This window comes from Papilio xuthus, unplaced genomic scaffold (assembly GCF_000836235.2).
Source record: "Papilio xuthus unplaced genomic scaffold, Pxut_1.1 DF827680.1, whole genome shotgun sequence".
Taxonomy (NCBI): Eukaryota; Metazoa; Arthropoda; class Insecta; order Lepidoptera; family Papilionidae; genus Papilio; species Papilio xuthus.
This window is the reverse complement of record NW_013530969.1, coordinates 2,839,060-2,863,649: the sequence shown is the minus strand read 5'-3', so window position 1 is coordinate 2,863,649 and position 24,590 is coordinate 2,839,060. Positions and strand designations below refer to the sequence as shown.

The window sequence follows — 24,590 nt, the reverse complement described above, 5'->3', positions numbered from 1 at the left end:
TTTCTAAACCAACAATATAGCATGACCTCTTACAACAGAGCAACATGAATAAGGAAAATCTGTTGGGATTTCCACTCAAACAACCATATCGAGACTATATATTCAAGCTGTTATGTTATACCTAAACCGTAGAACCTACAATATAGCGAGAACTAGATAAGCGAGATACCTTTATAAGCGAGAGTCATATTCCGGTCGCAACGGACTACCTCCATAATATCGATGTCTTTAGACTCTCTTTTATCCAGGTACGACTGTATTTAAATTTATATAGTACACCACACCGTTTTATGATCCTTAGATGTAGACATGATTGAGATTAATTAATTTTTGTACTTTCAAGAACCTAAAAGAACACTTTTTATAAATGTAAAACATTTTAAAAGCATTGATTTTATTATATTTAAAAGCGAATATGAACTAATTGACCGAGGTCGAGTTATCTTTTAATTTAATCCGCTTAATTAATGAAACATTAACGAGCGAAGTTAAAATGAGACTTTCATAGTTAATAACATCGAAATATATGAAACACGGAAAAGCTTGTAGGTAATCGTAACGAAACCGGAATATTCCGGCTTTAATTAAAGGGTTCCTTACTTTGGACTGCTTTGTGAAGGTAATTGCGGCTGACTTCAAGTGAAAACATTTTATTTATAAACTTTCCTTTGGCTGCTCCAATTACTGACATTTAAGTTGAACGTAAAAGCATATCGATTATGAACGAGTAGGTATATTTAAAACACGATCGTGCGGTTTGTTTGTAACTCAATACGGTTATTTATTACCATTTTTATAATATATTTTTTTAAAGTTTTTATGTCAACAAGCTTTATGAATTGGGTTTTGCTTCCTGCATGATCGCGTTATGACGACAAATGTGCATATGTTTGCTTCTTTTTTAATATAAGGTCAATATGTAATATAATAAACACAATAACAAGTTAAAACTACACTAATAAATATATTAAAAGTCTACAACTGTTGTGAAATGTATTCAATTAATTTCAAGTATATATTACCATTATATAAGTCATCTAACAAAGTGATTATAATTTTATTGTCACCAAGTCGACTTGTCCAAGGCTCGGCCTCGATTCGACGAAACGTAACCGAAACACCGTGACTAATGAGGTTCAGCTAATCATGAACTTGATATATCGACTTTTAACTCATTTTTTTCTTTCCGGTCTTGTTTTTGTTTGGAGTAATTCAACATCAACTTATTGAAACTTTCGCGAAACACGGCTAAACATAGTCCGATGTATATTTTGATCGTGATAGCTCCTGGTAATATCCGGAGCAGGTAAACCGAGTTTAACGAGAAGATAGCTAATGCAGGCGGGCATATCATAGGCTTTTTTTAATTCTGCACTGGCTAAATGGAGATTGATCGTTAGTTAATTAAAACAATAAGTATAGGTCAACGTCTGTAATAGCTATGACTATACAATACAAGTAAGGCTTGATCGATTAAAATATTAAATGAGACCACTTCCGTTAACCTTTTAATACGTCAGTAAGTACAACGAACGTCTAATCGTATTGAGAATATCTAATTCAGTACAATTACAAACGAAAGGCAACGTTTCTACTCGTGTTTACGCTACGTGTGAATAATGCCAGTGAAATTACCAACTGGCTTTGCTGCCAATAATGATATATTAATATAGTAGTAACTTACTATTTAATAGTCTGTATGCTGCATTCAGTCGCTAATTGGTCAGTAAGGGCGTGTGTTTATTATAAGGAAATTAATACGTAAAGTGAAAGAACTACATGTCAGCTGTTGGCTGCGCCATCTTGGATATCGCAGCTACTTTTCTTACGATGATCTTGATAAATAGGACTAAAGAACAGAATGTCGGTGACGAATGCGTCTGTACGAACTTCTATGTCTTGACCATTGTACTGCGTAAGTTGGTTAGTGACTAAAATCGCCGAGTTTGGAAGATATAAATCGCCTTGATTAAGAAGGGCCTTTAAGTAAAGAGGAAGTGTGTAAAACTAAGTTTAATAAAAATATTTTATTTCGAATTATGAGCAACTTCAACCAATGTTGACCTTTGACTTTTGTCGTTAATTATTCCTTTAAATCTTTAAGTTAAAACAGTTTAAATATGTACGTTTATAAGGTTAAAAACCTAGCTACCCTTGCAAACCCCGGGTATCGTCCAAATGTGGCAGGTAATTTGTATAATAGTTAAGTGTGCTTACCTATTATATAATGTAAAATTTCACCTAACTCACACATTTATACCATAAATGTTCCAACATGACATGGGCTAAGCGACTATATATGACACGACATTTAAACCTTGGCAACCAGGAAGGTTAAATGTCAGAAGTTTTATGAAACGGCACTATACACTTATGTATTCATTGAATTCTTATATATTGTTATATTTATACGTTAAGTAATACTGTGGAATTTTTGCAATTAGCTTTAAGAAAATCTGCATAGTATAAATTACAAACTAGTTGTTAAAGCTATAAAAGCTATCAAAATGTTGTTAGCATTTATAATTTGTATCTAAACTAATGAGTCCAGTTAGATTTCTCTTTTTGGTAAAAATCTGTATTCTTAAGAAATCTAGGCAAAGATTTTTTTTATTCTAAACATGTTTTTGTCCAAATCATATATTTATAAATTTTGTTTATCACTAATATGAGTTATGATAAAATAAATAATAGAAATCGTGTATACGACTATACTTCTAACTAAATTCCATCGATTAAGGAAACAACGTATGTGTATACAAACGCCGACTATAATACCTATAAGCTTTAGTTATAATACGAAAGGCAATTATCACAAAAGAGGAATAAGGCTAAGCACACACTATAAATATTACTCGCGTAGGAAACGTGAAATACAATTTTGGGTTTATAAACTATATTAAATATAAAGATTATGGTTACAGCGCAACGAACCATCTTTTTTTGAACAATGCATTTTTGTAAAATATATAATAAATTTCGATAATATCAAAGTTTACTAGTGAATGAAACGAAAGATTTTAAGAAGTGAGATTATTTGCTCCATTTTATTTTATTTACTTCGAAGTGCAGTAAGCATAGTCATCAGTCTGGTTTATTCTTCTTTAACTAATTACTACTATTTAGTATTTGTATGTATTTGATGTTTGTTCGTAATGCGTGCTTGGCTTTACGGAGATTTATCGGCAGTAATTTTCACTGCAGTACTAATTATAATTGCGTGCGGGGTTAAAATAGTATGGCCTATCTATGATATACGCAGTCGGGTGACACTACAACCCGGGGAGCGACTCACACACATAATGCTTGCCTCGAGTTGCGTTGATGCGCATTTGCAATAAATTAGACACGGCACAATTGAGAGCCAATCTCGGTGCACGGTAATCGGTTTTACGAAACTCAAGTCGTATCCACATAAATCGTTACACTATTACGTTGTAACAATTTACGCTTAGAATATGCTCTAAAATTATTTAAACGCTCTAATCGCATGCTAGTGCGAATATAGATAGTTATAAATAACATGAAAACGCCATACAAATTCTGCGTTCCTTAACCCACTGTGTTGGTTATTTGGACCTCTTAAGGAAAGTTCAGTCAACGTGTAGTATCATTGTTTTTGTCTCCCACACACTTCTCGATTCGACTTAAAAAAGATACATTTTGCTTTTTAAAATAATAAACAAATACTGCAATGATCGATATTACTTTTACTTTGTCCCCACACCTGCACTCATCATTTCCCAACATAACATTTGCACAGCTATTAGATTCATTCAACAATGAAACAAAACCCTTTTGCCTGTCGTAAATCTTACAAATAATTTCGTCGAAAACATTACTTAATATCACCTAGAATTGTAATCAAAAACTATAATACTTTATTAATTATATAAATGGAAAAGATAAAATTGACTTTTGAATTGATTTAGCTAAAATATGACATAAAGCGTAATAAACAGCACACATAACTGTTATCAAAAAAGTTCCGTTACCAAATAAGAAGTGATAAGTGATCTAGTAGATTTTTATAGCACGGAATATTTTTAATCTGTTTCGCGAGCTTCTTAAAAATATAAACAGAAGGCAAGTTTTCACTTATGATTTATTAACTTGATGCCAAGACGAAGATTGAGTATTTCACCGTGATGGTCGATTCATCAAAATTAAACTGGTATTTAAAAATAAACATATGGAACAGCTGTAATTATTTATCTTTATTTTTTAAGTACAACATCATTACATATGTTTTATGTTTATTAAGAATACACATGATAAGCAATTACTTAGAAAACAAAGCCTTAGATGTCTACATAAGTATTGCTAATAGAATAATGTGGCCATCACCATTAATCGGAAAAGTTCATGAACTTTTTCTTTTTTTTCCAGGGTTCCTAATTTCGTTACAAAAAGTTATTCCTTAAACACATTGTGTTTATTTTAAAAGTGACCTGATTTCATCAAAACTACTGTGTAATACTGTAAACACTGTATTATGTCAAAAATTACAATATTGTGTTGAGTTTAAAAAAAATCGAGTAGTCAAACGTTATCAAAAGAATCTTGGAGTGATGTATAATATTTTGTAAATATCTACTCTCTAAATATCTTTATAATTATAATTATTGCGAAGGGAGATGGAATCTGGTTCGTCAATCGCAAGTTGTGCTTTCTCTCTTCTCTATTAATTTATAATCCTCCACAACAATAAACATAGAGTTATCTTATTTTTGTAACTAATGATTTTTGGTCTCTACCTGCACGAAATTAATTTAATAAAATTGTTGTTTTAACGATTAAGATAGCATAAGGAATAAAAGGAATTTTTCTTTTTTAACAATATTTGCGATATATAAATTGCACACATGAATATTCGGTTTCCAACAAGTAACAACGTAGGCACTAAGACAGTAGCAACCTTCATTTTTTTATTGCAAGTAATTGAGTCTGCGGTTTACATATTTCTTACTCCACGGTAAATACTTCTAGGCAATCACGTTTTTTTTTTCAATAATATTATTCACATTATTATTTATTATGATTTTAATTTTTAAAACTCTTTTTTTTAATTTAAATTCAATACTAGTCTGAGATTTGTTTTAAAAAAACAAAAGTAAAACAAGCATATAACGAACGATAAAGTACAGTTGTATGTTTACATGTTATTTGTTCACGGTGCGGTCGCGCATGAAACAAGAATGAGGAATCCGTAAGCTGTTCACTTAAGTAGAAAATTAATCATTCGTTAATTTAAAATTACAAAAATACATTGGTTAAGGTCGGTATTGACGTTCGCACAGTTTGTAGAGCGCGGGTACGTGACGCAAAAAGTTGAACAGGATTTCGTAGTAAGGTCTGTAACGAAGGGAGGCGCGGAGCTCGCATCGGTCCAAAGTCAAGTTTACGCACAAAAAGTGCAACTGTCGTCCGTGTCCGGCCGAGCCGGCTGTGACGCCCACCATACGACATTAACTCCATACATTCATATAAAGTTATTTCCTTGTTACGATCTAGATTAAGACGCAAGTAGACTTTTATGTTCGAAAATATTTTATAATAAAAACAATACATATATAAATATATTACTTTCTGAAACCTATAATGTTTTATTCAACATGTTGTGATACATGAGTTTGTATAGAATTTATAAAGTCGAGGAGTGGCTTTCCATTACTTAATGAAATCCCTTTTGATACGGTGCATAAATATACGTTGTTGACACAAGTCTTGAATCAAAGTCACAGACGAATACGTCGTATCGTAGCTTATATATAATAATATAGCCCAACGGTTGCTTTGGCTTGTACTTAAAACTTGGATCTAAAAGAAATGCGTAAACATGTTCTTTAAAGATATAAAAGTTATATTTTTTATTTTCCATGTGCACTTTTGCTTATCTTTAACTTTTCTAGTTAAGACGACTTTGATTTTTATTTCTTAGTGTATATTCATGGAGAATTATTTCCAAGATCTATTATTCGGCAGTTCTATACCGATATTTAACCAAAGTTATTAAGGTTTATTTATTATTTTACTTGGAAACCTATTACTTGTTATATACGAATGGATAGAAGCAAGAGCGATTATATTTGCTTTCTTTGGTGTTTACATTGACTGTACACTACATTTGCCGTTGTACAAACCATTAATGTTCATCATTACACTTAAAATAACATTACTAGGTATTTACACAACAAATGACTTTATTTTAAGTGTTAGTTAAAATTATACTATTACAATTTTTTACTTTTCTCAAAACCAAAATATAAGTTTTGTCATTTTCGTTATAGAAATTTTCTTACTAACTTATTTACTTCTGAAAAAAAAAATCCACTTACGATAAAAACAAGAACGTATTGTCATGTCTTTAAATCTTCACAAATAGAGATATAACATAGTTTTTTACATGTATTTCGGTAGCGTGAACCCACGGCTAAACATGTTTTTGCACCGTTTACGGTAACTTCCGTGATATGCAGCGCACAGTGGACACGGTCTGTCATCGTATCCCAAGCCGCCATCATTCATGGCATCATTTAATTCTGCAAACACTGCTTCTTTATGCGTCTGCACCGCATTACATGTTTACGTAATACAGTTCTCTATACTGACGCTCCGAAGAAAGTTAACTTTCGTTCGCTGTTTCCACAATCAAGTTTCCTAGCTATTCGATGTTTATATTGCTGCATATAATTGTTCTTTTTTGTGAAACTGAATTCCATTATTTAATCGAGAATTATAAAGAGATTAACTATGTATTCTACATGTCATAAATGTTAATATAATAACTTTATTGAGATACAGTGATTTTACATTATCTGATTCTTTTTAGAAATAAAAAGTAAAATCGATAAAGTATAATAATGTAAAATATTAAGAAATTTTTCTCATTGATAATTTGACTCGTTGATGTCTTTTACACTATCCGTCGCTAAAATACAAATGTATATGTATATAAATGCGTACTAAGTACTACACGGAAACATATTGTTTGTGACACACGTAATATAATTGGAAAAACCTAAGTGGTTTGGTTGCTGCTTTTAATTAAATGTCGGAGTTCAATAAAGTTTTTATTGTCGGCGCGTTACCGATCGAAGATCTATATAATAAACGTCGATACCTGGAAACATGCACGCGCCGAAGGTAGTTCCGTGTCGCTTGACGTCCGGCAAACCTTCGACGTTTCCGAACAAATTAGTGTTGACTATGGTCAGGGGGGAGGGGGGCGAGCGGCATGTTCGCAGTTCGCCGCCGCGAGGTCGCTGTCTTTTTACTCGCGTTGCCTCCTGACATTCGAACTTAATGGAATTGCTTTATTGAAATTTAAACACAACGAGCGCCGACGTAATGGAATAAAATTAGGTTATCGTAACAACAAAACGGTCCTCGAGTGGCCATCTTTAAGCTCACGCCGGCCCAATAAGAATTCGAAACATTTATGAAAAGGAAAGACGCATACGTAAGACTGTCTCACTCTCACCATTGCTACGAGCTTGCAGCGCGAAAGGAATAGGTGTAGGAACACGATACTATCGACGAATAGTCATTGTTCTTGTTCGTTATGGAACAAAATAAAGACAGAGCAGCGGTATTCGTGACTCGAGACAAAACTATAGCAGTTACGGCGTGCGACAAGGACGGCCTATAAGGTTTTTGGGTCGATGCCCGGACGAAAGAACTTAAAATTGGATTTTATAAAAAAGTGTTTAGAATATAATAATTATAGAAACACAGTTAAGTTAAGATGTAAAGGTTATTAATATGTTAACCTTTGTTCAAAGCGGACATAAAAAAATCGCGACACCAAAACCTGTCTATGATATTAATGAACAAAAATGTAGAAAAAAAAACATAACATGTTTCCTATTTTTAAAATTCTTATTTTAACTATAACTTGTACATGTTTTATTACTTAATACTATACTTTTTCTCTTTTCATTAAACATTATCCATAAAATGTTCTAAAATTCAGGTTACTGAAAAAAATGCGTACTGGAAGTTTTAACTCGCTATAAACCAAATAAGGAAAGACATCTTAGTGACGTAACAGGAATGAATCTGAGGACATTGCACCTCTTCCCGCTTTAGTGTCCGGACGGTGACCGTTCCCCCCGCGTACCGTTACGACGTCCTTGGCTGAGTTCTGTAGCGCGGGCGGGGGGCGGCTTGCGGCGGGTGGCACGCGGGGGGCGACGCGCTCAGCAGGTCGCTCTCGACCCGTTCCGCGCGGTTGCCGCAGCGCGCATGTGTGTGTCTCACGTCCGCGTGTGTCGCACTTGCACGCTCCACTGCGCATGTGTGAGTCAATTGAATTACTCCTAACGGATATTACGGAATTCGTAAGATAAATGCCACGAATTTAGAGTAAAAATACGCACTTAACGACATTTGCATTTTTTTTATAAATGTGTGTGATATTATAAATAAGGAAAACATGTATTGAATTAACATTTAAATGCCTCTTGAAAATACTTTAAGTGATTATCATGTGTGTATTTAATAGTACAATGATGTAAATATTATGTTAACTACATATATTACAAATTATTATTATTAATTATTTTTAGAAAAAATATATGTCAAAACGAAAGTCACTAAACTGAAGCAATTAATAGCGCGACCGTATAAAATTGCTACAATGCATCATGATAGTTAAATGACTTTATCAGATAATCTTATAGGTAAATATATTATTTTAAACCAAGAAATAAATAATAATAAAATTATAGCAATCTTTCGATTTCGTAAAATATTTTCTTTATAAATAAACCTTAAGCAAGTATAAGAACTATATTATAAAATAAATACTGATATATTTTATAATATAATTATAAATCAAATTTCCTGTACAAAAATATAAGGCAACTTTGAAACCAAAATAGACCAAACTAATTACATCTATCGAGCTTCATAATGGCATTTGTATGAGGCGCGCGGCCTTGCGCTAGTGTATTTGTTGCCAACAATGCACTCACGTGCTCAATAGCTATAACAATTTCGAAACTGTAACTGTTAAAGGTCAGTAATCAGAACCGGAGTGTCGTGTGCGCGGCGCCACCGCACCAACAACACCGACAACACAGCTTTAAAAAATCCTACGCCGTCTTTAATTACTTCTTGTATTTTTTTACTTTAATTTTATCTCTGCAGTCAAAAGCTTTTAATACGATGAGGCTAATATCGCAGCTCAGTTATTGAGTGTTGAGCAATCGAGCAAGGACGAACGTCGATCGGTGGTGTGCCGGTTTCACCAATCACTTACTATAGTTATATTTAAAATTACAAAGCAAAAAAATATATATATTTCTCCTGTGTCACACGATGATAATAAATATTCACCTGGGTACACTTCCAAGGGTTTTAATTATGCACTAAATAAATTTAACATTCCCACAACAACTAATCCCGACATTAAATAACTTAAGCTAAAGGATCGTGTACGTAGCCGTAGCGAACGCCATGAATCAGATTAATCTACGTTCTTGTAATAGACACAATATACTTAGACGCACACAATCATCCAATATATCGGTACACGAACAAAATTGTATGTATTTACGGTGTTGGCGTTGTGTGCGTGCACACACGTGCAGCCCGCGGGAGGTTCAACGTACCAGTTGCCAACTACGCGAGTTCCTTGTTCCACTTAAATACTGACACTATATTATTATCGTTACAACAATGTTTAATAATTAAGAAAAAATTTATTCAACTATTATTACGAATATTTCTAATGATTATAAATTAAAGCGTTATTAACGTTATTTAATTCATCACCTGCATAGATAAATTGGTATTGTAATTTATTCTGTCACAATATAATTTTGGATTAAATGTCAGTCAACTGCAAGTATTCGTCGGGTAGAAAACCGCGAACAAAATGCCAATGTGTTCGGTTCCGCTATTCGTCGATACAAAAGATTTGAACGCGCGCGCATCTTACTTTTGCCCTTTTAAATTGTACCGATTTCTACATAATAGTCGAAGCTGATGGCAATGTTTATTTCAAAGTTTCAGCTTTTAAATCTATCTACGATAACCACATTTTTTATCGGCTTTTGGATAATCCTCAGTTATGATTATTACTCTATAAACATTCTTTTAAACATAGCGACAGTAAATATGAAATATTGCAAAAATTGCATTAAATATTGTTGTTAATAAAAAGCAGTACAATTATTGTGAGATGTGGGCGCAGACACTTTATAAATGCATAAACATATACATATGAATGTTGATAATAAAATTATACGAACGAAATACATTAAGTGTCCAACACAATATGGAGTATGTAGGTGCAGTTGAACGCGGAAGTGAGGGTGGACGACGGCGCGACTCGCAAACTGACAGCGATGCATCGACAATGTAAAAAACAATTTTAATTAGCCCACGTATGCATTGGTAACACGAAGCGTCAATTAAAAATCCCATAACTAGACTGACTCATGGTAATAGAGGGATGATTTGGAGGAGTTGGGGATGTCATTCTTCAAATTCCGTTAAGCCGTGTAGATTTCAAGAGAAGGCCTACGATAGTACACTGTTTACATATATTATGTACTACGCCAAATATCACTCTAAATACGACACAAATAAACGCTATTTCATCACATTCTTAAGTTATAATATAAACTTAAAAACAGAAAATACTACTAAATTAAAGAATTCGTGTACCGGGAAAATTCTCAAAAGCTGCTTATAATAAACAACCCTTAACTAAGTACGTCATACGTAGCTTTTACTTATGTTTACAATGCAGAAATTAAGGCAAGCTGCCGTATAAAACACAATCACCGCACTTAATATAAGATACGAGATGTTATCTTAAGTTATATTAATAAATATGTCGGCCGCACTCAAATGTTTTGATGGCTAAGTAAACAAAAACTGTATAAATTACACGTATCAGTGGTCAGTTAAAGTTTCAGTACAAAATGCTATTGAAGAAATCGTTTAAACATTTCGACATGCACTTTTTTAAATCACTGGGTCAAAAACCGCGAAGCCCTTCCGCGTTGACGCGGTCAAAATGACCATGATACAGAATACCTTGCTACGAGTTATTTTCAAAATTACGTGTTATATTTCTTCACGTTAAAAACACCTAGATTAACCGCACTTTCGCTTGTCTGCTCTTTCTCTGTCAGACCACACCTCATCTTGTTTTTGTTTAAGTTTGCGGTACGAAGCTATTTATATTATCTGTTATAGAATAAAAAAGTTAAACGTGTTAAAATTAACATCGTAGCAGTATGTGTTCCCTTTATGCGGTTTTATTGGAAGGAATGTAGTTATAACGAATATTGTAAAGAAATAAGATTGATGGTGAGTTGTCTTTTGTTGTGAACGAACATCGATTACAATCTACCTTCGACAATATGGCAAGAGATATGCGAAGTGCTTAATTTTTTTTACACTTAAAAATTGGTCGTTAAATTCATACATCCAACAAAACTTCAACTTATAAATCTGGTAGAGTTTTATTCCATCATAGCCAAGTACACTAATTTTAGTAGAGTTTTATCAACTCAACTTAAGACAATGAGTATTGGTTGGGATAAACCAACTTGCCAATGGGTTCAATTTAAATCGCGCATATACACTACATTGCTAAAAATCACGACATAAAATTAATATATGATAAATTATAATAAATATGACTTTAAACATTTTATTTTAGTGTTTGTCATATAAATGACAGAAATTAACATAAACAGAATGCGTAAAACTAGTAGTATGTAGCAAAAAATTATAGAATAAAATTAATGGACACGTACCGTCCAAATGTCTGCTGCAGTTGTATAATCTGAAATAAAACATTTAAAGTGTTGTTAATGAAATGCATTTATAAATAAATAATTAATTAAATTAATTACATATTAAGATAACAAACATTTAGAAAGTAAATAACTAATTTGTAATCATAGGATTAAATTCAGTAACATAATATTTAGTTAAGAGTTAAATCCCTAGTGGAAATATCGAAAACTTTCCGTACTGAATTTGCACTTATATTTAAGATTAAAAGATAGATAAAAATTCAAAAACTGCACATACATATATCTTTACCAATTTATGAACGTCATTGAGACAGGTAATTAAATCATTGCTTAATGCGTTCCGAGCTGTTTTTCTTAAATACTTATTTTGCACAAAAACTACGCTTTCTCTATGTAAAATGTAAATCCGTCATAATTTCTATTTATATTTATAAAGCAACAGCACCTAAGTAGGAAAAGGAGATAAAAAGCGGTCTTAATACAATTAGAGATTTGTTACATAGCGCAGTTATTCGTAATTTATGCGACTTACTCATATGTAAGAATATTTTAGCATGCAAATATATGCGGAGTCGTTTAAAAAATGTCTATGCGAGAAGGCTTGCACTTGATGGAAACTGGTGCAAAGCGAAGTGGTGCAAACCGCAGAACCAGTCCTGCGACAGGAAGCGGCCTCGAGAGCCGCCCCGGCGCCCGCGCCCCTTGCCTGCCCCGCGCCCGCCTCGCGCTGCGCGGCCCTCTCAGCGCACACCTGATCCAGACAAAGCGTGTCCTTCGCGTCGTTCTTATGACGCATACAAGTGCATTGCACTAATAATAAGGCCCTTTCCATGTCCGGTAACGCTTCTAGTACTACACAAAAGCAACGTCATTTGACCATTTCAAAATCGGTACATATTATAAAAGATAATCTTCAAACCGCATTTCTTATTTTAATATCCAAAATAATCACAGACTTACTTTATGTATTATTGTAAATATATTATTTTCACCATTAATTAATAAATTATTTGTTATTATTACAAGTATTCATTTGTTTATCATATTTTTAGTATAGTACATTTCATTTCCAAAAAAATATATACAAAACATATTACATTATAAATAGAACACTACCAGCTGCGGAATCCCATGACTCGTATGAATATTTGTTATATTGTTATTGTTAATACAACAACAGACTTGTAGTCATATTTGTGTTGGCGTGTACGCGCGTGTGAATGGATGCAAATGACTTGTTCAAAATCATCAAAAACAACCCAAATATAAAAATAAATATTGATTATCAATTTAAGCATGCGATACATTGTTATGCTGTAATAAAAAACAATGATGACATAGCACTCGGGACGGCAAAGGATGCAGCGAGTACAAAGCAGCATGCAAGACACCAGCCGCCGACCGCCGCGCCGGTCGCATCGGACCGCCCAAAGAAACGATCTCATAGAAAGTAGAGCAACTCATTTATTTATTCAGTGCAGCGGCGGGTGCGAGCGAGACGATGCCGCGAAACTGGCTCATTAAAATAAAAATCCGATTTCTGAGTGCAACTCGCGCGGAGCGAAATAAAAGTTTCCGACGAAATTTGCTCGAGTTATTCCAAAAAAGGTGCACGAAACGCCTCTGCAACGAGATCGGCAGATACAGTCGGAGAGAAACCGACCGCGATAGCCTGTGCGTGCGCAGCCTCCGCGAATGCTTTCGATCATGTTTACTTACATATCGTGCTGCAATTATTATGATCGGACCTTACATATGCTACTTGTAATTCTACAATTATAAACTTTGAAAATTTTTAAGTGCATTAAAGTAGTAAGTCGGCGATCATTTCTTTTCCGCATTGGTGTGTATAGTGTTTTCACTGCGGCGGCCATTGTTAGAACATTACGCAGATATAGCGTTGCATTATCGGCACGATGGCGGCGGCTCTATAATCATCGTCGCGAGTCACGTTATGCGCTCGAGCATTCGCTATGTAAATAGCACCATGCACGACATTGCTTTATGCTGCGACTAAATGTAAATCGTTTTAATAAATTTACATCCAATAATGTTCGATATCAACTTCGGTTATCGATAGAATTAACATTTATATACCGACTTTATTGATATAAAATTTCATTTAATACTCTCCTCATTGTGACGCCGCGTGCACGATATAAGAGTAAGAGTAGAGCACGTCAATTATTATTAAATACGCGGAATTAACGAAAATCAAAAGCCTTTCACCTCGCGAGTCCTTTCTAGCTTTTAATGTCTGAATAAATTTTATGATTTACTGAGGTGCGTGGGCCTTGTAATGTAATGGCCCATTAAAATGATTTTTAGTAATGTTTTATTTGTGTCATTTGTATTTATAAAGAAACTTTTATATAATAACTTTTATTGTATTCAATAAACTGAAATGGATTAATAAAATTTTACTAATTAAACATGATGGGCATTGCGTTATCCAGTTCGTCGAAATGTATTTTGAAATTTTCAATTACCTAATAAATGTTCTTTTGCCACCATAATATTTTTAAGTCTTAGATCTTATCTTATTTTATCTTGTATCGGGTATTGTAAATACATAACAAAAATATGCATATATGATTAAAATCTAGAGAATAATAAAATATTTTTATGTCCTTATTATGCAAAACAAATTAAATTTAATTGTATTATTTGTAACAATTTTCTAAAGATTTTAAAGTAAATATGTTTCTGCTTTATTAAATACAAAAATATATCTCTTTATATGATATAAAATTATATACACGTGTTCTCATATATTGTCAAAATAAAAACCGGAGACACGCGAAGGCAAGTTGTTATCATTGAGTATTAAGTTGTTCAGAAGGTTGCTCGCCCTAATATTTGGTTCAAGTAACTTCTCCGTACATTTCCTTCCTGTTCAGTTACTTAGATTAGTTTTTAATATTTATTTCTGTCTAATATTGATATTATAAAGAGATAACATGATTATTTAAATTCAATATATTTCGCAACGCATCTCGCTGAAATTTGGCATGGATATAGAGCACAGACTGGAAGAACACAAAGGCTACAAAGTTTTTTTTTTAATTTCGCTTAAACGGAGTTCTGGGTTACAGCCAGTAATAAATTAAAGACGGGAAATCTTAATATTTGGTAAGATAATCAAATATTTTATGCTAATGGAAGTATTCTATAATTGCAGTAAATTATGAAAAACAACAAAGTTAACGAGAACAGGCAGGTATGAAAAAGTAACAATGAATTATGGGATCAGAAGATAAATCGACCATGTGGTCTGTTACAGCGCACAGTGAGAGGCGGCTGTCATGTCAATCATGTGGAGAAACACACACTTTGCTTTTTATTTTCCACTTTTTGCCTTCATAATATTTGTGTCCACGCGTGTTATTATTTATGGCTCGAGTGTTATATCTCATGGCGATTAAAAAGAGAAACGTACACGTCATAAGTACATGGGTACACTTTTTAAATTATTATTTATGGCAGGTTCGTACTAATTTAATTTAGTCGTCTTATAATGACTACTATGACCATAAAACTCATGATAGATGTATGAATTGAATAATTCTTTAGTACTTTATATGGCGTTTATGAAAAAAAAATAATCTAAAATCCTTCATACTCGATAAATGGATTAAATTATATTTGTATAACGGATGTATTGATGACTGACCTCTGAAGTACGGCTACTTATAACGACAGTGTCACTTAGTACAGCTTAATTAAGTTCCGTTTCCATTTCATTTTTTACTTCGGCTTATAGTGACCTATTTGATTATCAATTGATCTCTGATAATAAATCAATTTCGATTCTAAACAATAACTTTAATTGTGCTCACAAGGGATCTAGAATAATGATATTTGTTCGTTTTAAAGAGATATACTTAATAAATGAAATAAAAAAAGAATTATTTTTTTAAAGTGAATGTGAATTGTAAACATGTCATTTCTGTGTATGTTTTCATTAGAATTTAAGAACAGGTGGCATGCCTCACATAACTCAGCGTGGGCTGTCAACACGGGCATGCCCGCCTCGCCCCACACGCGCCCCGCCCGTGCCTCTTGCACTTCTCGCCCGCCGTTTCTACTGGAGTGGAAAACAAATGTCTCCTCGTGCCAAGTGCTTGTATACACGAGTACCTTCTAACTTCTCAATTGTGTGAATGAACAAAACAAACATTTTTGTTACTTCCGTTAAAAAGTTTCATTGTATTACATTTTACGCACAGAGTTAAAGCTTCAACTTAAGTAAGTTAAGGGTTCAAAATTGTGTACCCATACACGTATTTCATTTTATAATTATAATGTGGAGGTAATGGTTCACTAATGGAAGCTCTGTCGTGTGTATTGCGTTAACATTCTTAGTTAGCTCTATGGTATATCTTCTACATGAAAAGCAATTTATGTGAAACAACGTCCAAACTTTAATGAAGATCTCAGCCTAGTTACAAGCTTGTGTTGGATGCAACAAAGAGAAACTCACTGAGTAATATCTCCATTGATATACTGCACAGCTCGTTCGCAAGACAAGCGCATTGAGAATACATAGTTAATGATACTGACGCCATTTTCAAACAAATACACAACAAAACCTTAAAACTTATATAACCAATTGCGCAAAATATATCCAGAGACTACATAAAAACTGATATATTAATAATGAATACTGTCTATCTACCTACAAAGTTCGTTTTATTTTAATGTAAATAACAGTTGCCTTAATTGTCTTCCTTGAAACGTGTATAAAAATAGTACAAACAAGTCAATTCGAATGAAACTAGTCACGTATCTCGTAAGATACAATACTTAACATTGTCCTGGGTCCGGCTCATTGCATAATTGGACCGGTACGCACGGTCACTTCATATTTCTTGTCGAGCTAGGCATCGTGTTTACAATTATAATACTAATAAAAATATAATCAACAATGTGAACAAATTATAATGGCAATATTATTTACATTAGTAATGTACAATTGTTAGATGGTGTTACTAACGCGATAAACTAATATGTTATTTCAATGCGCATACGTACACGCATTCTTTACCTTTACGGCTTTAATGGCAAGAATGCCGATATCTGTCTCACAGCCATTACAAGAGTTCCGTTGAAAATGGAAACTATAAGAAGTTCTTGCTCGGCATTTAATCACTACGATTTTTAATGTCACTTTTTTTATTAGTATTTGTTATATCCTTTATTGTCCCAGTCTTTGGAAAAATTTAAGGCTCACCAACACCACACCACGTATACAATCGTACAACAAGCGCTTCACTCGCCTGCCGAGTGACGGCTGTCACGATTGACATATAACGTTGGCGCTTGAGGCTTGCTTGATACCACTAAAACCATAGTCAATACACTACATACACATTTTAAGTTTCTAAACGATACATAATATAAATTTTATATATTTAATTCAAATCTACTTATTTTCACTGCATTTTGATAAAAACTTAATTTGATTAAGCAAACAAAAAAACATAAAATAGTATAGGTCTTGGAATTAAAAAACATATTAAAATATCGTTTTACTCTAAAATATGTAAGTGATGACGAGCCGAATTTAAAAAATTTCAAGAGTAATTTATCATATTTTGTCCCACAAAAAATTGTTAAGCTAAATAATAGATAATTTGTATATAATATTAGTAGCCAGTTCAGTTTTCTTGTAATGTAATGCTATATTATACTTTTTGTAAGCCTATACAGAGTCTTTCGTGCGCAGCGAAGAAAGCAACTAGAAAGTGATTTGCCATCCTAGGTGCTACAGCCATTTATCCTTTTTTACTGCTGGTAAAAAAACACCATGACGACTCTGTATTTCTTTTTTCTGTATCCTCAATTCGATTTTCAAATGCTTAATAAAAAAACGTTAATATCAGTTTAAAAGACGATTGAAATCGTGATTATTTAATTTAAAAATTGTGAGGAATGTAGACATAAAAATGTAATGTGCTTTTTGTGTGGTAGAATTTTAAATTCGAAACGTCAAAGTATAGAATGGTTAGTTAGTTATGCTCACCAAATCTAGTTAAGGTTTAAGCATTACTATTGTTTTAAAACTTGTATCTCACTTCATTAACATTTACATAAACAAACGTAAATCGATAAACTTATATAGTACAAAATTATAACATACTATCTAAGCGTCAATCAAATTACTAAAATAATAGAAACTGGTAGAAAAATATTTATAAAAGCATTAATTATTAGATAATCTTATTTATAATTAACCCTATGACCATTATGAGTGTCCGAAAAACAGTAGGAAAAGTTGTTAACCGCAGAGACTGAGCGACGACACGTTGATTACGTTATTGATGGACGAACTGAAGTAGCGGGGAGATAACATTTTATTTATTACTTTAGCTAATAAATTATACGATAAGACATCTGAACAGTATTACAATATCGTGAGAAAAAATGATACTACCTTATTATGGAACTATGTAGATAATATTTTATGAATTAAAAACAACAACTGAAACGCGGTTCTGCTTATAAGAAAAATAAGTACAAATTGAAAACAATTCTTTCATCAAGCTTTATTCACTACATCTCACTAACTTGTTGACTACTTACCGCGTGATTATTTTTTTTTCACCTATATTTTTCTATAATAAAAGTCAAAGTTTCTTACTGGCCAGTGTGTGAACTCTTTGGCAGAATGCTTAATCTTTGTCCACCAGAGAGGTCGGCCACGTTAGTCTTAATTCAACTGCACCTCTTTTACTTAAGAAAAAAAGAGGTATTGGAACCATGTCTGTCTCAGTTATTGAATAATTTACAACGCTATTTTTATGTAAATATTTTATAGTTGTAATGAGCGTAAAAAAAATAAAACGGGCGTGATGCTGAGGCGTTTGAAATGTCAGCGAGCCGCCGGCAACAACCGGATATCCCGCCAACATGTACAATCACACTAACACAAGCTCTCACGAATTTTTCTCCCAACACTTTCTCGACTTCCACTAATTATTATCCACTTTATCGGGCATCTTCAATTTGATTTACGTCTCTTACACAGCTCAATCGGTACACTTTTTAGACGAGGTTATTTAAATGTAAGAATACAAATGCCGTTATACCGTTTCACACGAGGGAAGTCTAGTGACGCAAAACAGTACTATAAATACTAACATTTAAACGCATACGCTAAAACAGCGCTGTACTGTTGTAACAATGGCAGTACGGCACTATCTATTGCTCTACCTTACTGATCTGCCCTCGTGTGACGATACCATGTCATACCGAAGTCAGCGCGTCCGTAATTATTGCAATTGCGAATATCAGTTATTAATTAAGTGCCGCCCGACGGCGACGGCTAGACGCTGTCTGCCATTTATTTAATTAGTAGTGTGTGCAGTTTGTTATGTTAATTACTTTGATTTTTATATGTGTTGTATATTATAAGTGTATTGATGAATTGCAATTTGCAGAGGTATACTAAATTATAATAGAAAAGTATTCACGTCGATACGTATCAGAATTTATAAATCTACTGACTTATAATTTTACTCTTTATACCTTAACTAGCGGTCGCTCGCTACTCCGTCCGCGTGTAATTTAAAAATAAACATAATTAGTAGCCAATGTGTTCTTCCAGACTGTCTTCTATATGTGTGCCAAATTTCATTCAGATCCCTCAAGTCGTTTTGGAGATACCTTCAAACAAACATGCATCCATGTAAATATTCGCATTTATAATATTAGTAAGATTGGAAGAAAGATAAAAAGTTTTACGTATATTATTTTTATCAAGTGTACCAAAATACGACAAAAGGAATGCAAAACGTTAATAAAATGCTCTATATTTGTTTACTTGATTTTATGAAATCAAAAGTGAAAGCAATAAAGATTACCTTGTTAACTCTCATTTGTACTTTTGCAAAACATAAATGATTATGTAACTTGTTGATTTTAAGTTTAGGAACGTTATTACATTTCGGCATTTGTGGATTGGTCAATTCGTCTGATAAACATCTACCGATAGATGATAGATAAATGAAAAGACTTGCAGAAAAATAAATGAACTAATAGTTACTAATATTATAAATGCGAAAGTTTAGATGGAAGGAAGTTTGTTAGGAGGTATCTCCGAAACGGATCAACGGATCTTAATGCAATTTGGCACAGATGTAAAACATAAATTGAATAAGCTATTTATTAAGTTTTTTTTAATTTCACACGAACAGAGTCTCTGGCGATAGCTAATGTATTATAATAATAAAAATTCAATATTTTTAATAACTCCACACTTAGATTCCATAAGTGATCCCTTAGTGCAGATTTAGTTTATTCCATTTAACAACTGTGCGAGTGGCAGTAAATTGTTACATTGTTGTGAACTGATCACGGATACCGTGAGTATAATATTATTAAGGCAAGTGACAGTGAAGAAAGTTGTTTAGCGTATCTTTACTATTAACTTTGCGACTGACCACAAGGTTACACAAGGTTACAATGTTGCCACATCCTATAATTAAAGATAAATTATTACCTAAAATAAAAGTTTCTAGAAGTTGTTTATTCATAACTTAATTTAATCTATTGCTCTACACTAATAATTATGAAATTACATATAAGGGAAGTCCTTTGATGCTTAAATACAGTTTTTTCTTGTTAAGGATTTAAGGCAACATTGAATTTTAAACTTTGTGTGTAATTAAAAAAAAAGTTAGTACAATAAGTCTACAACAAGTGCTGACACACTAGTCCCGTCTTTTCTACATTTACAAGGTTTCAGGTGCTCTTAATACGGCCCCTCGTGAATATTTCAGGAATCTGGACGGTGTAAATCCGTCTGGAAAGATCCTGACCAACACTGGCGCTCACATACGCGCCGTAAATTAGATAAGATAAATTATAATACGTGTACTGTAAAAATATATCTTGTATTTATCTTGATTTTGAAGGAAAAAATACTCGAGTTATTATATTAATGTAATGTATTAAGAAAATATGGAAACTCATCGGTACAAGTTTATTAATAAATCAACCTTCTGCCAAATGTATGAACATCGGACGTTTAACCGCTGTTTACTCCTTTATGTATTCAAATAATACTGTTTACAGAATAAACACACAGTAGAATGGTGGCCGGCGATTGTTGACAGCCGCTGTATTTATAATGGGCCCGTCGCGTGCCTGCGTCCATCACTTTTGTTGTCAATATCACAAAGCATGCATTCTACGAGACTCGACAGTCTACACTGAAGTGGCCAGTCCGGATTCGAGACTTCGAAATGAATATGTGTAATCGCTTTCGTTATTAGTGCCGAGGAGATTCGAAAGCTAGATGAAAAAAAACTTAATCGTTCTTTTTTATTTAAAGTTTTTCATGTAATTAAGGTTATTATTTCAAGATCTAAGCTTTCGTTTGCAGTGTTAGTAGTGACTAAGAATTTAATACTAAATAATCGCTTTCTATGAAAAGAATCTGAATAAAATAACATTCTGATAAACTGGTTACTATTTTAACTAAAATTTTACTTCATATCGTTCATTTAGAAACATGTGGTCAATATTTATGTAAATTATATGTCCCATAAGTTTTAAGTGAGCAAAATTAAATAGCGTAAAGATTAGTGACAAGATAAAACTATAAACCTTTTTTACCTACTAATATATTACAGTAGCGTATTGAGTAAAGTTAATTAAATGATAAGAAGTGTATAATATGAACACAATTAGTTAATAAATAAACTAACACTAATCAACATTCAAGAGGAATGAATCGACGGTTACTACTTTATTGATTATATCTGTCATAACGCAAGAAAAAATAAACAAATTATATATCGGGGGTCAGACGGTCAATCAATAATGATGATGCATTGACAAGCGACGGGCAGGTCCGATGAAAGTGTACACAAGACGATACTCGATGCCGGAACAACTATTAAGCTTACAATGAGATGTGAGCATTTTATTTAATAAGAAGTATTGACACGACTCGAACATTCAATGAGCTTCAAATACTAATAAGAATATTGTTGAAATAATTTATGTAAATACATAAATAGTAAAGATAAATCACACTGGTCCGCTTCGAGACTTAGGATTGAAATGTAGTCTTTACTAGCCAGACTTTTTTGGTAATCGTGCACAATATATTTTTGTCTAACCTTAAAAAGGTCATCTAGTAAAAGAGTCAAATAAATTACCTGTGTCTAATTCTAAAAACCTATTAGATCTAGTCGTGAGGGATTTGTTTTCAAATAAAAAATATTTACAAAAAGAATTCTCCTCAATATTATCTCGAATATTGTGACTAAGGTTTTACCGACATTTGGTAACTTTTCACACAGTACATTTTTATCACATAAGATGACTAACATATGAATACCCGAAACTCATCTTGAAACTTTTACGATTGGTTATCGAAACACAATCTCGAATATGATTATAAAAATTTCAACCAATTTCAAGAAAAACTTATTATTTTATATTTAACTTAATCTAATTAGGCATATTGGTCATAATAGTCACTTACAGAAATATTTAACAATAAGCTTATGCATATACACAGACTAAAATGAGTCGATAATTATTATTTGCATTTTAGGACTTACTGCTAAGATTAAATAGTAATTATATTTCATATCTTTTCTCTACGCTGATGGGAATCATTTTATTCATTTATTTTTTACTTCTCACGATGTTTGGGAGGCTCGTTCTATAAGTTGCGTGTTTGGTGATATCAAAGTAACCGTAATACGGGGAGTGCGCGGAGGCACGCAGCATCGAGTGACTCACGAGGGCAACGTGAGACCCGCGTCCACCGTCCTGTATCTAGATAATGCTGTTCTACTTTATTTGCATGACCTGCCAGCGGTATCTTTGTTTTTCAAACTTTCCTTTTCAATTCACAGACGAAGTAGTTCCTATATATAACGGGACACTCAACTGTTTCATTTAGAGCAAAATAATTGAAAGATTGCCTAAGACGTAATTTTTCATAGAAAACCTTAGGTTCCAAGAACCCTACTTTGGGATCTACGGGTGACTAATCCATACTCTTACCGTACTGTACAGTTACTCTTTAAAGGTTAAATCTGAAAGATATATTATTAGGAAACAACATTAAACCATTTAAAATCGTAACACTTTCAAGACATTAGAGCCAATAATAAGTTGTTAAAGCACTTATTGGTTTACCTTGATCATTGCGAAATATCACAATCTCAACGGTATAATCTTTGTTTGTTATGTTCTGAAGCAAGTTACGTAGCCTCAGAGATTATAGGACTTGACTTCTAAGAAATAAAACTTGATTGCATCAAATTAAAGCGATCATATTTCTGCAAATGAAAATATATCATAGAAGAGTACTCTAGTGTACCCATTTCCTTATTCTTCTTAAAAAAAGAAGCAATGCATAGTCAGTATTATTTACATTATATGCAACAAAAAATAAGCATTCTCCATTTATTGTTCATATTCGTAGTCAATTTATACAGAACAAGATTCATCAAATTTTTGCTGTTTACATTTAGAGAGCTTTAATTTGTACATTCAGGGAAATTTAAGCTTATCAAAATGGGATCATCGATTTTAATCGATCGAAATCACAACGGTCTCACTAATAGATGAATTGTAACGTTTCTTTATAAAAAGTTTTTGGGCCAAATAGCGTATCATTTTGTGATATCTAACAATGTTAAGCAAGCGCGTCTCGTAACTATTCGAAACATGGAAATCACACAAGTGGCGCTTGACCAACATTTTTCAAAATGTCGAATGTTTATTCAAATTCAATGGTCAAGTTGGACATGTACTTCTAATTTGAATCTTTTGTATAACAATTTTCGGTCTGTGTAACATTTTGTATATAGGTCAGCGTTTTTTGGTATTATTCAAGTAACCATATATACACTTTGACGCGGATATTACAAATGGTACAATTGTTAATGTAACAATTTTAAACTGTAACTTTGAATGTCCAACTAACTACCAACTTCATTTGTTTCGGCTGGAATATAATGAGTCCTTGTCGTTGACAATGGAAAGCTGATTGTTTGAATTCATAAACTTGACCATTGGGCCCACTGGCTTGTTTTCTTGTAAGTGTTCGCGGGGCCTTCGATTAACAACAAAGGCCAGTAAATAATTGAAGGTAGTGGCGAGCGATCATTTCGGCGTGATAATAGAGCAGAGCGAGGCGTGGGCGCTGGCCCCACTCGCTCCAACCGGATCTAACTCCGCGATAAATCATGCTCGCAATGAACCGCACGCCGCGCCGGCCCGCGCTGACCGATGCCCGATGCCTGCTGCCCGACCGCTTGTGACTTATTTAAAAACCGTGTGCTCACACTATTATGTATAAATACTTTCTTGTTGTTTGACCCCCGTATTATGAGCCTTATATAACTATCTGCACACATCTTAATTTGTTCATATGTGCATCGTAAGTTGTCTATGTGGGCATTACATACACCATAATAATGTACACTTATGAAACATAAAGGATTTAAAAGCATCAAGATGACTAAATGCTTCATTGTTCGTATTGCTGATTCTAGAATAAATTTGAAACTAACTAAACAACGTTGTAAAACTAAGTATTAAAGTTAAAAATAGTCAAATGACACCACTCTGTAGTAGGCATGTCGTCAAACAAACGCCGCGAATCAGTTGATATTCCGGTTTTATTTATACAGACAATCGAGTTCCTTGATTATATCTGAACTGACGGTCGTACAAACGGAACCGTACGACGGAGCCGACATACATTTTAATGCGAACGAATCGAGAACAAACATTAGGAGCGATTACCATAACTCGGGTTAATTTCGTCATGTT

At 33.2% G+C, this 24,590-nt stretch overlaps 1 protein-coding gene across 1 annotated transcript in view; it reads right to left on the bottom strand.

The window, feature by feature from the left end:
* LOC106117411 (zinc finger and BTB domain-containing protein 5) overlaps window positions 1–24,590 on the bottom strand; it is a 52,418-nt gene that overhangs the window by 16,011 nt on the left and 11,817 nt on the right. Inside the window, exon 2 of the mRNA XM_013311715.1 lies at window positions 11,781–11,809. The gene's annotated coding sequence lies outside the window, so the exon portion shown is untranslated. The remainder of the gene's footprint in view (window positions 1–11,780; window positions 11,810–24,590) is intronic.